Source organism: Mesoplodon bidens, assembly GCF_964165515.1.
Source record: "Mesoplodon bidens genome assembly, chromosome: 19".
Lineage (NCBI taxonomy): Eukaryota > Metazoa > Chordata > Mammalia > Artiodactyla > Ziphiidae > Mesoplodon > Mesoplodon bidens.
Window position 1 is genome coordinate 34,280,128 of NC_138179.1, and position 17,663 is coordinate 34,297,790.

The window sequence follows — 17,663 nt, forward strand, 5'->3', positions numbered from 1 at the left end:
ATTGCAGTTACCATACTGTGTCATCATGATTTGTTTACATCTTAATCTTGAACTTGACCATGAAATCCGTGACAAAAAAAGATTGCCTTCTTTATCTTTGCTTCTCTACCACCCATGGTAATAATAAAACCAGTATCATCTTACCGCAAGTTCCTTTATCCAGATTTGCTGAGAGTCTTTATAGATCAAAGGTCTGTAACGGAGCCCGAGGGGGTTAAATCCAGCCCACAGCCTGTTTTGTACAGCCCAGCAGTTAGGAATGTTTTTCACATTTTTAAATGGGGGGGGGGGAATCAAAGAATAACAGTATTTTGTGACATGTAAAAATTATAGGAAATTCAAATCTCGAGTCTAGAAATAAAGTGTTCTTGGAGCAGAGCCAGGCTCAGCTGTTTTTGTGCTGCCTGTGACTGCTTTGTGCTACAACAGCAGAGCTCAGTATCAAGACAGAGACCATGTGGTCCACAAAATCTAAAACATTTACTATCTGGCTCCTCACAGAAAAAGCTTGCTGACCACCGTTACAGACAAAAGGAGGAAGAAAGAAGAAAAGTGGAATAGTCATTAAACATTTACTGAGGGATTTATGCACCAAACTTTAAAAAAAAAATACAAAACGGAGCTAGACACTGTCACTGACTTTGCAGATAGATAAAATTTAATATAATGTGATAAGTGCAACTGGGGGAAAGAGTCTGGGAAAGAGTGGAATGCAAATTCCAGGCAGGGAAAAAGAATGGAAGAACTAGACTCCCCAAAGGGGCTTGACTTGTGTAAAGAACAGGGAAACCTGCAATGAGGCAGAGGCTCGGGCAAAGTGAATTGGGGCAAAAAGGGCAGGCGTACCCTCTAGATGACACTGTTAGGACAGGCCCTGGAAACAGGTTGTCAAATACCTTGTATGCAAAATTAGACTAGACATCTTTGTGTACCCATACTTCCTTGAATGCACTTTTCATACCTAAGAATAATTGTTTAATTGCCTGGCAATCCCATATTTCACTAGTCCTTTCACTCTCCTAATCCCCAAACCCCCAAAGCTTCCACCCACAGCATCGCCCTCAAATGATGACCTTGATCCCCACTTCACTGAGAAACTGAAGCCATCAGGAGAAATTTCCAAAACGTTCCACTACCCCTTCTAGCCACCTACCTACAGCCGCATCAGAGATAATGTTATACATTTCAACAAGGTGCCATTTCGGCCTAAACCGAAGATTTTGTTTCCACTAGAACTCTGAGAGATAAAAGCTAAATGGAATCTGGTATCAACTATACCTTTAATTTAAGATTTATTTTTTAGAAGAAGAGGTTAAGAACATCTTTGGCAGATGACTTGAAAGAAGCTCCTGCCCAGCTACACACATCACTGGCTTCTCAACTAATAAAACAAAAGCACTATTGGGACTTCCTTGGTGGCGCAGTGGTTAAGAATCCACCTCCCAATGCAGGGGATACGGGTTCAATCCCTGGTTAGGGAACTAGATCCCACATGCATGCCACAACTAAGAGTTCGCATGTCACAACTAAGGAGCATGTGTGCCGGAACTAAAGGAGCTGGTGAGCTGCAACTAAGGAGCCTGCCTACCTCAACTAAGACCTGGCACAACCAGAAATAAATTTTTTTTAAAAGGCACTATTAAAATCAAGCCTTTTACAGGAATTCCATGCTGGTCCAGTGGTTAGGACTCAGCACTCTCACTGCCAAGGGCCAGGTTCAATCCCTGGTCGGGGAACTAAGATCTCACAAGCAGCGCAGCACAGTCAAAAAAAGAAATCAAGCCTTTTAACAGGGAATAAATTATAAATGTTCTCTTCTTCTCTAGTGTTTTAAAATTTACTGAAGGTAGTATAATAATAAAAGAAAATAATAATTGTCAATATGATTTAACCTAAATTTTATGACAGTATTTCTTGCTGAATGGGAAAATAATGCAACGGTACCCACATGACAAGTTATCCAATACCTTTTCTTATATATAACAGGTTCCTAAAAACTTGTGCTTAAAACTATTCTAGGATGATTAATTCACACACTAGCAAAGATTCCAATTTATGAGAATATTACGAAATTCTTTTATGCAATCATCTTCTCAAGCTCAAGGGCAGAGATTACAAATCGTATTCATCTTGGCATTCTTGGCACATAGCTTAGCATCTAGAATATAAAAGACACTCAGATAAACCTGTAATGTGTTAATAAACTTGCTTTGACCCTGAATGCAAGATTTCCCTATACTGAATCCTGTTTGAAGGAAAATACACTTAAACAGCACATATTCCAGGATTAATGCCTTACTAGTTAGCTTTTAACCCAAATACCCCCAAGAGCCCTAACTGCCCTAATAATGTTCTCTTGTACGGAGTCTTCCCTAAAAATATGTAACATCGCTCTCTGGATAGAAGCAAAATATAGGGCATCACGGACGAGAATTTAGAGTCTGGCATCCCTGGGTTGGAAGCTCAGCCCTTTTGGCTAGTTGGGACCGAAATAAGTGACTTAACTTTTTTGGGAAGCGTTTTCCACATCTGCCCAATAGAATATGACTCCTCCGACCTCCAAAGGATGCTGGCAAGGCTGAACGAGATAATACTGAACCTGGCTCACGGCTGGGAGTCCAACATACACTCCTTTTCTCCCCTTCCGTTCCTGCACAACGTCCTCGATGGAAAGTAAACGTGACTGCCTTTATTCTTTCCGACTTATTAATTTAGAAACGTCTGTCCAAGCCTTGGGAGCCCAGGAGCAACCCTCCTGCAGCTATTAGCGCCGGCAGCCTCCCGAGCTTTCGCGTCTGCTATAGTATCAATACTTCCACGCCTGGAGCCTTGCGTTTCAGGAACCTGGGCATTTCCCCCCAAACCGTGCCCCGATCTCTGCGCATCTCTCCCGAACTCCTCCTAGCGCAGAGTGAGGAGCAGCCCGAAGCCCCCAAGGGAACCCGCGCTCGCGGCCAGGTGTTCAGAGGGAATTTCCTTCCCAACATCTCCGCCCTCCGCAACGGCGCCCTGAGGATGGAGACCACCCCGGCCAACCCAAGGCGGGGGTCCCGCGGCGACCCCGGCATCCGCACCCCGACACCCCGGGAGCGAACAGTATCCTCCTCCACAGGACGCGCCGCAACCGCGCTCCCCCGGACCTCGGGGACCCTCCTGCCCCCCGGCCGCCGGCTCGGCCCCCTCCGAGCCCCGCTGCACTCCGCGCCCCAGACCCCCCGGCCGCACCCACCACCCCTCCCCCGCCGGCCGCCCCTCCTCGACCCCTCACCCCCTCCCAGGGGTGACAGCCACCCCGGCGGGCCTCACACCCCTCAGCCCTGGGCGACCGCGTCACCTCAGGGCCGGGCCGCAGCGCCGACCGGCCGGGACACGCGAGGTCTGCGGGGACCACAGCTCGGAACTGTGTCCGAGAGGGCGGCCGCGCGCGCGCGCCCCCGACGCCTCAGGACGGGGAGGGCAGGGGCGGAGAGGGCAGGGCAGGGGCGGAGAGGGGAGGGCGCGGCGCCGGAAGCCGCGCTCCGCCCCGCGCAGGACGCACCTGAGGGCGGGGCACCCCGAGGACGCAGCCCGCAGACGGGCGCGCTCCCGCCGCTCGGCCCCGCGCATCCCGGCGCAGGCGCGGCGAGCGACCCTGGGGGCAGGGCTGTTAGGGACGGGGCTGTTAGGGGCAGGGCTTCTAGGGGCGGGGCTGCTAGGGGCGGGGCTGCTAGGGGCGGGGCTGCTAGGGACGGGGCTGCTAGGGACGGGGCGAGCGGGCGCACCAAGGCCCGGGAGCCCTGCGTCCGCCTGGCCGCCCGTCTCTAAAGCGCGGCCTCGTGGCTCAGCCCCCGGGGCCCCCGGCGCCTCGGATCTGCCTCCTTCGTGGGGACCTCTCCCAGCTCCCCCCGGGACACAGGCAGAAACAACGGGCTTGAAGTCAGGGACTCCGGTTTGAGTCCAAAGTCTGCCGGATCCTGGAGTGTGACCTTGGTCCGCCGCCCCATCCTTATCTGCCTCCTGCGTCATACCCACTAAGAATCCTTTCTTCTCTGCCTCTCGGCTTCTGAGCGGTTCCCTCCCAGGTCTGCATTCCGCAGCCCCTTCTCCTTCCCGCCGCCCCGTGTGGGGTGCAGTATCTTCGTGCCATCAGACCCTGACCTAGGACATGTGGACATTAAAAGATGCTTTAGATTCCGAAGTGTCCTCCTGAGAGTCTGGGATGTGGCAGATCCTGAATTTTCCAAATGGCCTGAGACATACCGCATCTGTGGGAGATTCTATACCTCACTTATATTTGCTAAAAATGTAAACTGGTGTTTTGAGTTTTATTGCCCAAAGTGACCTAAATGGTGGTCAGAGTTATTGCAAAGGAAGAAAAGCTCACAACAGATTTTTACTCTCCAGATTTCTGTATGGTCACATTTCTTTGCACAGTTTTTTTACTTTTGGGGAATTTAACTATTTTAAGATCTTAAAAATTCCATTGATCCTGTATACATTTTTTTTTTTTTACTTATCTTAGTTTTTCTGCTTCTTAAATTTAAACCAAATCTCTCCAACAATCACTCTAAGTTCTACCAAAATAAACAAAAAACAAAAAAACAAGGAAACGTGTTATTTCTCCTACTGAATATGGATTAAACAGGAAATTCAAAGAGCTTTAGCGGAATCCATGATGATTAAAAATCTGGCAGTGAGAGGGGAAGGGAGATAGAATGTTCTAGGAATTACATCAGAAAACTGAAGAAGGCAAGTAGTGAAAACTATACATGATGTATTTTTTTCTCTTTTGGAATATCTAAGACATTTTAGTTACAAGTTCAGAAGAATGCATTCTTAATGGCCTAGGATTTGTGGGCACGTAAATAAATGGAGGTCAAAAATAAATCTACTTGTGAAAATGTGTTACTGAAATATACATTCACCCCAATTCTCCGATTGTACTTCTCACTAGTTGCCTCAGCCGCTTTAACTTCAGAAGTCTATGCATCATTTCTACCACTATTCTAGACATTTGTTTCCTGAGTTTCTTATCCTTGCAATGTTCTCTGTCATTCAGTCTGCCTATACTTCTCTTGCTTCAGGATAACATGACCAAAACCAAAAAAAAACCTCATCACCCCAGACAAAATGATCTCACTTTCCTCTCAACTGCACACATACTACCATCTTGTTCACGTGATTTTACTTATATACTCTCTTCAATCATATTGTAAGGAGTCTGAGATTAAGTGCTTTTTCTTATACCAATTTGAATGTCCAGGTCTTGTGCATCGTAATGGTGCACAGTAAGTGCTGTGGATACACTGCTGATGAGAAAACACATGTACAACAGTATGTAAACACTGTCATTATTATCCCCCCAAAAGGTCACCAGGCACTGAACAAAATCTACCTAATAAAAGAAAGATATTAAATTCTTCTTATGGATGGATGACAAAGTTATGAAAATATGGTTTGTGGAATCATATCACAGAGAGAATACTAAATAAGACCTTTTTAATAAAAAGACTGCTGCAAAGTGATGAACTGGCCATGACATGTTTTACTGTATCTTTGAGCCTGCTACTTAGCAGACTGCATGTACCTTGTGAACAATTTAGCCACATAATCTCGATCTAAATTTCCATAGTTACCAGGTCCCGGTACTAAATAAGCAGCTGCAGGAAAGATGTTCCTTTCCAAGCTTCTGTATCTAGGAAAAAGCAAACAAGCTATACTGCTTGGTTGTCATGGTGACAATCCAAATCCCCATATCCAATTAATAGAGTTCTAGACAAATAAATCACATGGGAATACACAGACCATAGAAGTCGTAGATTGAGATGTAACAAGTTGCCTAGTTGAACAAAATAAACGAGGACGCACCAGAATTTTCACAGTATTTAACGTGTATTTAACGTAGAAAAAGAGAATTTTTCTTGCTTGCTACTCTAAACGCCAACCTACATCCTAACCTCCTGCTGGCAAACAATGGATTCTATTTGTGTTGCTTTTTTACTTCCTAGAGACCAAAGCCTTACTTCATGGCTTTCTGATGCTACTTTATCCAAAATTAAGAGCAAAATTGCTAAGTTGTTAGGGCATGGTTTTTCTACAGCCAAATCAGTACATTATTTTGCATGATTATCAAGACACTGAAAATTACATAAACCATTTAAAAGATCTATAACTATTAAACACTATTTATTATTATTTGTTTTTAAGCATTTACCATTTCTACAAGCTAAAAAAATGTGCCAAGAGAGTGATGTGGTTTCTAAACTTAGTGTTTAAATGAGCTATAACTTCAAAGAAGTTCAAATTGGTACCTTTTTCTAGAATAAGGCAAGACAAATCAAGAAACACAGCCTTGACTAACAAAGCTGAAAGAGAATCTCATGTTTTTAACAATAGATTTCCAAACTACCATCTCAAGTGTGGCTGAGATTGTTAACAAATGGCTTAGGGAAATGATTAATAATTGGTGGAAGGTTGGAGAAGGGAATGACTTCCAAAGGTACTTTTAGTTGGTTTGGCGTTTAATACTGTTACTACTACTAATTATTATTACTGTTTTCATTACCCTAAAAAGAATTTCAAGTATTATATTCTTTCTTTGTGTTTCCCCAAATGGAAAAATTACTCAAGGCGATTAATATTTGAAGAATGTCTAGCCAAATTTGATACTTAAAAACTCAACCAACCAACAAATGTCTATGGAGTTCCTAGTAGTCTTGCTTAGCAAGAAGCCCCACTGTGCAGGGGAACCAAAAAAAGGTCAAGAAATCAACAATTACTCTAAGACCACAAAATAATAATAGTAATTAAAGAGCATCTAATGGAAGATAATACCTGTTCCACTGTTAAACTATGTGCTGCAAACTATAAAGTACCACAGAGAATTCATTGAGGTCTAGAGTTACCAGGTACCTTCAAGAGGGAAAGACAGGGAGGATGCTTTAACCAGAGTGGAGAATGTATCAGAGAGCACAGAGAAATAAGCCTGCATGGGTTTTTATAAACACAGGATTATTAATTTACCTAAGAGAATAATAGATAGGCTAAAAAAGAGATGGCTTAATCTGTGTGTTCTTTCCTTCTTCACTAAGGAACACGAACTTGAAAGTGGTAAAGGCAAAACAACATAGGAAGAGAGCTGAAACTTGAGATGGCTGAGGAGACGGTACGCAAACACCTATCTATTTCAAATAAGTTCATGTTTCTGGGCACAAACTACATCCCACAGCTGTTTATAGGTAACCTAAGACCTATTGCATTGCTGGTAAGTTCAGAGAAACTGTAAAAAATGAAAAAGATAATAGATCACCTGCTTTAAAAAAATGTTTAAAAGACACTGAAAACTTTAGAACAGAAAAGTAAAACTCCAGAATCCATCATTCAATATATTTTATGAACGTTTAGAAGAGAAGTTGGTGGTCACTAAGAACCAGAATCACTAAACTAAGGATGTCATGCTATATACTATACTTCTTTTTTAATCTTTGAATTAAAAATGGGAATTATATAGTCATGATAGAAATTAATTTCAGCAAAGCATTTAATCTGGCCCTTTATGATGTTTGTGGATGAGACTCTAAAATAAGGGCTTGACATAATAATACTTAGGTAAACTCAAAGCTGGGTAACTGTAGCCAAATTTTTGTTGATAATCTTTCATAACTTACAGAGGTTAGGATATAGGAATCATTTTCTGGTCAAATCAGAGTATGAAATAAAACCTATATAGCATAGAAAATATGACTGAAGACAGAACCAGGAAACAAAATTCATTTTAACAATTTGAACTCTGAGCTAAAACCTAAAAGATACAATTTAACAGAAATATATAACAACCCCCACATTTGTTCAAGTTGGAAAGAAAACTGCAGAAATACAAAATAGGCTAGGTCCTGGTGGTAGCCATGTAAACAGCATGCAGAGGGTTTAGTGTCTGCCCAGATCTATAGGAGTTACTAGTCCACTCAGGCAGCTGACAGTCATACCTCTAACCCTTCCATCTGAAAACACTATGCCCACAGTCACCTAGCCCTTGCTTTCCTTTGGGGATCCCTTTGCCAGAATTCACTGTTCCTCTGGAATAGGCAGAATAATGCCACCGTGCGCCCAAAGATATCCACATCCTGATCCCCGGAACCTGTGAACATGTTACTTTACACGGAAAAAGAGGATTACGTTTGCTAATCAGCTGGCCTTAAGACAGGGAGATTCTCCTGGATCATCCGGGTGGGCCCAGAGTAATCCCAAGGACCCTTAAAAGTAGAGGAGGGCGAACAGGTGACCGTCAGCAGGTTGTACCCTGAGGTCTGCCCACCACTGCTGGCTGTGAAGCGGCAAGAAGGAATGAAAAAGGTCAGGACGCTGATTCTCCCCCAGAGCCCCTGGAAGGGATCGCAGCCTTGCCAACACTGTGGTTTTATCCCAGAGTGAACTTTGTGTTGGACTGCTGACCTACAAGGACTCTAAGCTAATACATTTGTATTGTTCTAAGTCAATAAGTTTGTGCAATTTGTTAGAGCAGCAATAAAAAAATAATACGCCCCTTACAAGTTAGTTTCATCCTCTGCAAGGTGGCCCTGTGATTACGTAGCATCCAAACCTCCTTTATTTTCTTCTCTCCCTCTAGGTAAGCAACATGATGACAAAGAAGGGACGATGAATATTACTTAGTGTGGATTCAAAAATGTAATAACTGATGTAACTCCATAATATGGTTAGCCTCTATAATCATGAGTTTTCTCATTTGTAAAAAAGACTTTTGAGGGGGCTTCCCTGGTGGCGCAGTGGTTGAGAGTCCGCCTGCTGATGCAGGGGACACGGGTTTGTGCCCCGGTCCGGGAAGATCCCACATGCCACGGAGCGGCTGGGCCCGTGAGCCATGGCCACTGAGCCCGCGCGTCCGGAGCCTGTGCTCTGCAACGGGAGAGCCCACAACAGTGAGAGGCCCGCGTACCGCAAAAAAAATTTAAAAAAAGACTTTTGAAATACCTGCCTCCTTTGACTCTCTGGGTGGCTTCAAGGAGTTTATGAGATGAGGTGGTGAAAGAATAAAAGTGCCAACTATTAAACACACATGATGTGCTACACACTGGTCCACAGGCTTTATATGCAGCCTTTTGTTTAATCTCTACAGTAACACCATGAGCTATTTTCCTCTATTTAAAAATATTTAGTGCTTAACTATTTTTAAAATACTTAAGTATTTACTATTTCAAGTAGTATCTTAAAAACTATTTTTCCCCCACCAAGGTAGAGAGTAGCTAAGGACTCTGAAAATGATAAAGCACCAGAGATTATAAGTAAATGGACTTCATGCGCAGAATCAACATACAATGAAGAAAAATGTTTTTCTTCTACTAGTAATTTTCCTGAAAATATTTTCTCTTTGCGTTTAAGCTTTACTGATATGAACTTTCAATATGTGTTCCTTGGACATTTCTATCACAGTTATTCTCTTCATTTATCTGTCCCTTAATTTTGTAAATAATATATGTGGGGTGCCTGTTAGATGGCAGGTACTACCCTAAGCATTACGGATAGAAAAGTAAACACCAATAGCATGGTACCAGCTGTTGAGGAGTTTAAACTGTAATGAGGTCTACAGACAAAAACGGGAAGTGACAGGGCAGTGTGGTCACGGCATCATGGAGATGGTGGCCGCTAGGAGGACATTAAGTGATTCATCTAATCCAGACCTGAGAAGTCAAGGGACACTGTCCAGAGGAAGTCACATCTGAATTAAGATCTGAAGGCAAAGTAGGAGTTAGGCTCGGGGGAGAAGAGAATATTCTGGTCGAATACCTGTACCTCCAGTATTTCAGCCTCTTCCTCATTTACATGGACTTGCCTTTTCTTGACTCTCTCTAGAAACTCAACTAGATCCTGCTTTAAGGTTCATTGCAAAATACAATTTGATGTTAAGTCCCTGATGTGAAATTTTCAAAGGTTTCACGTTTAAGAAGTCCTTGGTCTATAATCCATTTTTATCTGATCCAATATTCTCTTAAATCAGTGATAAAAGTTGCTTGAGACCACTTGATTTCCCTGTCCAGTTAGAGTGTGGCCCACTTTTATTAGCTAATCATTATATAAACAAGTGAAAATAAATGTTTTCTATATCGATTTTCATTCCAGTGCTTACCTGCTTTGGCCACTAGATGGAGCTTGTATGCCTGAGAGACAAAAATGCTGATTCAGTTTACCTCGGAAACTAGTGAAACTAAGCTATCAGGACACTGAGAAGAGGAAACCACTCAAACTAAATTTTAAGTGATCCTGGTCCTTAAGTTTATCCTTAAAAGGTAAAACCAACATCTTCCTTTCCTTTTAGATAAATAGGACGGTAAGAAATTTTAAATTAAATTAAATTAGTGCCCATCTTGTCCCACCTCATCCTGACCCAAGCTTTATTTTCATTTCTTTTATTTTGACATTCTAATAATACTGTCTTCTAACATCCTAACCTGGTAAATGGCACTACTTGCTGTTCCTTATTTATGCCCTCCACTCTCCCATCTCCTTATCTAAACGGATGCTTTTCTCTCAACCTGGAAGACTTACTTCCTCTCTTCCAATACTTCCCCCTCCATTATTATTGATACTTTTAGAAATCCCACTCATTATTCAAGACACATTTCAACTAGCACCTCCCCCATGAAACTCTTCCGGTTACTGCAAGAAAATGCTTTCTTTCCATTCCCTTTTCCTTCTTTTAACGAGCTTACTGTTTTGTTTAATAATAAATGTAGCATGCATTATTGCAAAGCGATATGCATCTCTCTAGCACGTAAAGATTTTCTGCCTTATGATTATTTATGAACATTTCTTCATCTCTGTACTGTATAATGTTTGCCTCTTGAGTGCAGAGACTATCTTAGTCATCTTTATGTTTCCTGAAATATTTAGCACAATAGTATTTATTGAGTTGATTTGAATAATGTCCATACGTTGTTGCCAAAAACTCTAAGAATCAGAAGTGGGATGATGATTCTTCGTGATAGTCTCTTGAATAAATTGGATGAAGTTCATTTAGCAAGAACTGTGGAACCAAATCGTCTTTCTACCTAGAAATGACGGTCGTGGCATGAGACTCCAAATTTATAGAAATGACAGGTACTGTGTAACTATTTTAAAATATAAAACTGATCTCAAAATAGAGAAAGCAAAAGCTTCAGATGGCAGAAATAAAGGTGAAATTCAAAGTCACAGTAGTAAGACCCAGGAATTGAGGTCTTAACCCAATGAAGATGTGGCCCTAGAGCCACTTAATGAGAAGCTGAACTGAAATCCCTGTGTAAATTAGAACCCCGAAGAGATTTTCACTTTCTGAAGGCTCAGGAAGTTGCCAAGCTTATCCTCTGCTCAGCACTCTCAGCTGAGTAGGGAAAGTAATGGTTCCCATGGAAATTCAAAGTCCTAGTCTGTGAGAGTGCAATTTTACATGTTTGGGGAAACTAAATGAGTATTGGTTGTGATAATAATGCATTCTAACCAAGAAAATTAAAACATCGTAACATGAAAGAAGGAGAGGTTACAGTTGAAACATTTTGTGTTCCTAAATTATGGTTTTTCTGAGAGGAGGCTACAATCAATCATTGATTAATTTCGAACATTGTAAAATCAAGTATGCATGTTTAAAATTTGTAATCACCAGCCGTGTGTTTGCTGCAACATTTAAGAACATTCAATTCTGTAATAGAAAAAGAAAGAAAGAAACAATGAATAGATACACAGATATGTTGCTATAGGTAAAGAAAACAGACTATATGGGTACTGAACATACAGACAGAAAGGGATGGGAGGACCAGGTTAGCACATTCATGAGACATACAAGACACCAAAAATTCATGAGGATTTACTGTGGCCCCGTGTGCCCTCTGCTCAAGCCAGGTAGATAAAATCCATGGATGCTCGGCAAGTTATCAGGGTTGAGTTACAACTCTAGCCAGTCATCCCAGTCCCTGAGTCTGGTAGAGAAAGTATGAACTGGCTCCAGACACCTTCTATCTGCTCACCCTCAATGCTGGTCCTCACAGCCACAGCGTCAGAGAGAAAGGCTGGTGCAGAAAAACGGGGGTTGGGCCACACGAATGTTTCCCTCTCCGGGATTCAGGTAACTTGGTCCTTCCATCTCAACTGCAGCCTTTCCTAAGAACACCATTAACTTATTCCCTCTCTTTTCCTTTGTCTCTTGCTATCGGCTTTACATGGGGTCAACAAACCGTGTGATTTCAGCATCTTAATTTGTTCTGTGAGCCTTTGCAAGTTAACCCCTTGGTAGTGGCCTTGGAAGCTACCATTGCATCACAGTAATTCCCCACTGACGTACCACTGAGAAATAGAGATAAACATATAACTCATAAATAAAGAAGGGAGGAAAAGAGAAAGAAAAAAATCACTCAAACAGAAGGCAAGAAAGGACTAAAGGGAATTAAGAAATGATATTTATAAAATTAGATTTGATTACCTTCTCCTCTATTTCAAGAATGGACAACCAGTTTTTCTTTCACATGCTGACTCACATGGCTCAGTAGTGGCTGAATAGGACACCAGGTTAAGAAGGAGTCTAAAACCAATCCTCTTCGTGAAGAAAGAGGACCCTCATCTATTAGCAGTCTGCTAAAAGCCACTGGAAATGAGAAGAAATAATATGAGGAGCACATATTTGCCTTTCCTGGTCCAGGTTTTTGAAGCTTAAAAATATCACCACCAATTCCTAGGGCTTTCAACAACTCAATTATATTTTCTTTTAGTGTGTGTGTGTGTGTTTTTTTTTTCAGGTGGTGCTGTTACACTCAATTCTTGTATCTAGCTAGGAGAAAAGTGAACTTATATACCATTAACTTAAATATGAATATTTATAATATCCACAACCTCATCAAAATCATAAGGTAACACATATATATGTACGTATGTATAGTGCTGCAGCATAGGCAAGAAGGTACAATGATATGCTTATACCTGGCAAGAGATATCAGCCGTTATTCAGTTTAATTCTACAAATGGTCATTGAGTTCTTACTCTGACATGTGCAAGGCACTCTACTATAGCAAAGCATAGTTCCTGCCCTCAAGAAACTTCATTATAGTGAAGGAGAAATCCATGCACAGAACCAACTGTAAAACAGAGTATGATGTCAGTAGATACTAAATCTAACTTGGCATCATGGTCATCCAAAAACCTGTTTTTTAAATCGAAATATATTTAACACACTGTGTAAGTTTAAGGTGTGTAGCATGTTGATTTGGTACATTTATATATTTTGCAGTATAATTGCCATTGCAGCATTAGCTAGCACCTTTCACTTCACATCCCATCCCATAATTATCATTTCTTTTTTTCTGGTGGGAATAATTAAGATCTAGTCTCTTAGCAAGTTCGATGCTTATAATGCAATATTGTTGCCTTAACACATGAATCATAATTTAGCTGGGCACAGAATTCTTGGGTAACACTCTTTCCCCCTCAAAACTCTGTAGATACACACATTGATGTTATTATCCAAATCATCTGAGAGTAAGTTGCACACATCAAACCCCTTTACCCCTAAATATGGTGTGTATCACCTAAGAACAAGGATAGTCTCCTGTACATACAGACATATTAATTTGCTGACCTTCAGTCCTTCTTCTAAGAATATGAGCCCCACAGGGGCAGGAACTACTTCTTTCTTGGTCCCCGCAACATCCCCAGGGGCTAGGAGAGTACCTGTCAATTAAAGCACAGGGATAGGCAAAGTTTTTCTTTAAAGGGCTAGAGATATGTATTTTAGGCTTTGCAGGTCAAGAGGCAAAATCTAGGCTATTCTATCGACTCTTCTATAACAGGGAGAAAACAAATTTTCACAATTTTTTAATTGACGGAGTTCAAAATATAAGGATTCTAACTGAACACAATGTTTTAGTAACACTACAGGCTGGATTAGGAGGCAGCAGCGGGCAGGCAGCAGTGGTTTGGCCAGCAGAGGATCAGTGACGCAGAGACAGTTCTTTGGGGGAGGAGAGAACAAGGGAACGCAACAGACAGCAGCGGACGCTGGGGGCCTCGTCCACACCCGCAGCCCGAAAGGGGCTCTCAAGGGCTCCACGGTACTCAGAGAACTAAGGTGGCATCGGAATCCTTCCAGTCACTGGGAGTCTGGTTGGGGAGGGGCGGGGGTGGCGGCCAGGAACGAGCCGCGATGAGATACAGCAACGAGAAGGAAGGTGGTAGAGGGCAAGAAGGTTAGATCAGGTCTCTGTAGCAACTGAGCAACTGTTGTAGCAGGAAGGCAGCCATAGACAATATAGAAACTAATGAGCGTGGCTGTGCTCCAAGCAAACTTTATTTATGGATGCTAAAATTTGAATGTTGTACAATCTTCCCATGCCCCGAAATATTACTTTTGTTTTTTTCTTTTTTAAATTGCTAAAAATGTGAACATCATTCTTGGCTAGTAGGCTATACAAAAACAGGATTGGGGTTAGATTTGGCCCCTGTAATAGATGCTCAAATAGAAGGAAGAAATAAAGCGTTAAAGAAAAAAAATTTAGGGCTTCCCTGGTAGCGCAGTGGTTGAGAGTCCACCGGCCGATTCAGGGGACACGGGTTCGTGCCCCGGTCCGGGAGGATCCCACGTGCCATGGAGCGGCTGGGCCCGTGGGCCATGGCCACTGGGCCTGCGCGTCCGGAGCCTGTGCTCCGTGGCGGGAGAGGCCACAGCAGTAAGAGGCCCGCGTACCGCAAAAAAAAAAAAAAAGAAAACAAATGTAATGGTGAAGTCATGAGTCATATACAAATACGACGTGAACGTACATCAAAGATTTTATTTAACTCATTAAATTATGGGGGAAGTCAGTCAGACGTTACAACTGGTTCAAGGAAGAATTCAAACACACACACACAGTCACACACACAATTAGGAATGCTGAAGTAAATTTACTCATGGATGCAAAATTGGGCGGTATCTACAGGGCAATGATCCTTTGTATTCCTCTGCACAAAATTCGTCCGCATTACTCCAACTCTGAGTTGTAAACTAGCTCAAAGACAATGAGAGGCCCTGGGCCCTTCCATTCAGGGCTACATTTGGGAAAATGAGACCACTTACCAGTTAAAAAATCAAGTATTCTGAAATCTTAAGCATGTACTGGTTTCAAAATATCAAATGTGTACTTTGTGCTGCTTTACAGGCAATGCTAAAAATTTATTTGTAGCCAGTTTGTTCATAAACTATCATAACATTTTAAGAATATGGTAGTTGCAGAAACATTTTATTCCAAATCCTCCAACCCAAGCATACCACCTGTGGCCTACAAGACTTTATGTAGGATCAGGGGCTTCCCTGGTGGCGCAGTGGTTAAGAGTCCACCTGCCAATGCAGGGGACACGGGTTCGAGCCCTGGTCTGGGAAGATCCCACATGCCGTGGAGCAACTAAGCCCGTGTGCCACAACTACTGAGCCTGCGCTTTAGAGCCCGCAAGCCCCAACTACTGAAGCCACGTGCTGCAACTACTGAAGCCCGTGCGCCTAGAGCCCGTGCTGTGCAATAAGAGAAGCCACCGCAGTGAGAAGCCTGCGCACTGCAACTAAGAGTAGCCCCCACTCGCCACAACTAGAGAAAGTGGACACGCAGCAACAAAGACCCAACACAGCCAAAAATTAATTGATTAATTAATTAATTAAAAAGAAGACTTTGTGTAGGATCAGGAGCAACAGAGTAAAGTAGCTTTTTTCAACATGTAGATTCTGGTCACAGGTCCAGCACGTACTGTCTGTGGGGTCTTGGGGGAATAAGTTTGACATGTCTCAGTCTCAGTTTCTTCATCTGTTACTTGGGAATAATAATAGTAACTATTTCAGAGGACTGCTACGAGAATTACATGATATAATACAAGTGACACACTTAGCATACAGAGTAATCACACTACACGGTTATTCTTTTTCTTTGAGATCAGGGCTTGGTAACTTCTAATTTGTCTAAAATTTGTGTAGGACCACATACCATTTTGGGGCAGTCTTGATAAAGCCATGAGTTACTATTTTATGGCATGTTTGTATATTATGAGAGAAAGTTCCCTTTTCTGGGGGAATACCAGTACACTTAAAACTCTGGATCTTAACTGAACTGTAGTGATGTGGAATTGCTGAGCTCTCCTGGTTACCCCATCTCTCAGAGGCATGCATGTCAACAGAAAGAGGAGAAACACCACCTGATTTTCTGCAAAAATCAAAATGTTCTTTGAATTAGACACAAGTCTTTTCTAAAAGTCTCCATTGAAACTATGTGGGTATTATTCTCCAGAATGCATTCAATTATATTAGATCCTAATATTAAAAAGTCATCTTTTTCTATATGGCTGTTAAAAAACTGGCATCTCCCACACTACAGTGGGCACAGAAGAAGAATTAAATTTGAGCCTAATTTCATTCCAAGTACATTACACACTTAATTACATCTTTTTCTGTTCAATTTAAAGAGCATTCGATATTTAAGAAATTAGAATTGCTATACCTGCACTTCTAAGTTGAACAAAACAAGCGTCACTGAAATGGCTTTTTTAAAGAACCACAAGAGTTTGGGTTTTTTTTTCTGAAATAGAACATTTTTCTATATGAAGAACTGGCATTTTTACTCCGTACCCTACCCATTCATCACTCTGCTCAAATTATCATTTCAATTCCTCAACTCAGTGGTTTGTTGTTATTGTTGTTGTTGTTTCTATTTATGGCAGATGAAAACCAGTACTGATGCTATAAAAATAACATTAAGATGCAAACTCAAACCTCATAAGAAAAACTTTCTGAGCTGAGGGCATTTCTGGCTGGGTTTTCCATAAAATGAAAGTCCCTTAAGATTGACTCTTGAAATATCCTTTGTTTGACCTTGGATTGCTCTCTTTCGCCCACTTGGTCAACCCAGGTGAATTTAATTTTCTCTCTCCTCTGTGCCATTATCAACTCTGCAGGCAACGCTTCCATGGAAATCCAAACTGCTGTAAGAGGACCCAGTAGGGCAGAACTGCCCTTGAAATGGTACAATGGGGAAAACAGCTTGAGAATGTTATGAGGCAAGACAGACTGACGTGAAAGATATTTTCATCTCCACTCACTTGGTGCCAGCTCAGGGCAAAGCTAGGAAAACAGTGCACAGTGTACTGTAAAGTAATACTGTATGGAACAGGTGAGTTAAGAATGGAGAATGGAAAAGTGAGTCAGACATAAGTCACACCATTGTGAATTTATCCTCAAGATAAACTGTCAGTGGCAATAACTGGCAAATTTCTGTTACCGTTTAATAGGAGACTAATTTATGCTATGAACATCTGCATTCTGCACAGAGCACGGTACGATGTTCTTAGTATAAAAGTAGATTAAAAGTGGAATTTAGCTCTCAGATCCAAGCTGTCTCTTAAGTTACTGGTTTCTATTGCAAGCCGAAGGAAAGAAAATTATCGTTCAGGAAACATAAACAGTCTAGGGTGCATAGTGAGGAAAGGAGAATGCTCTGCTAGCCAGGGCTCTATGTAAGAGCATGATAAAAAGTTACTGAAGGGGCCTCCCTGGTGGCGCAGTGGTTGAGAGTCCGCCTGCCGATGCAGGGGATACGGGTTCGTGCCCCGGTCTGGGAGGATCCCATATGCCGCGGAGCGGCTGGGCCCGTGAGCCATGGCCGCTGGGCCTGCGCATCCGGAGCCTGTGCTCC

At 42.2% G+C, this 17,663-nt stretch overlaps 1 protein-coding gene across 3 annotated transcripts in view; it reads right to left on the bottom strand.

Moving 5' to 3' along the window:
• ABCA5 (ATP binding cassette subfamily A member 5) overlaps positions 1-3,417 on the bottom strand; it is a 64,695-nt gene extending 61,278 nt beyond the window's left edge. For 2 of the 3 annotated variants that reach the window (XM_081220466.1, XM_081220470.1), the window contains exon 1: positions 3,335-3,417. The gene's annotated coding sequence lies outside the window, so the exon portion shown is untranslated. Of the gene's footprint in view, positions 1-144; positions 197-3,334 lie in introns of those variants that run through there. The other variant, XM_081220467.1, reaches the window with a different exon arrangement.
• Positions 3,418-17,663: the final 14,246 nt, after the last annotated feature.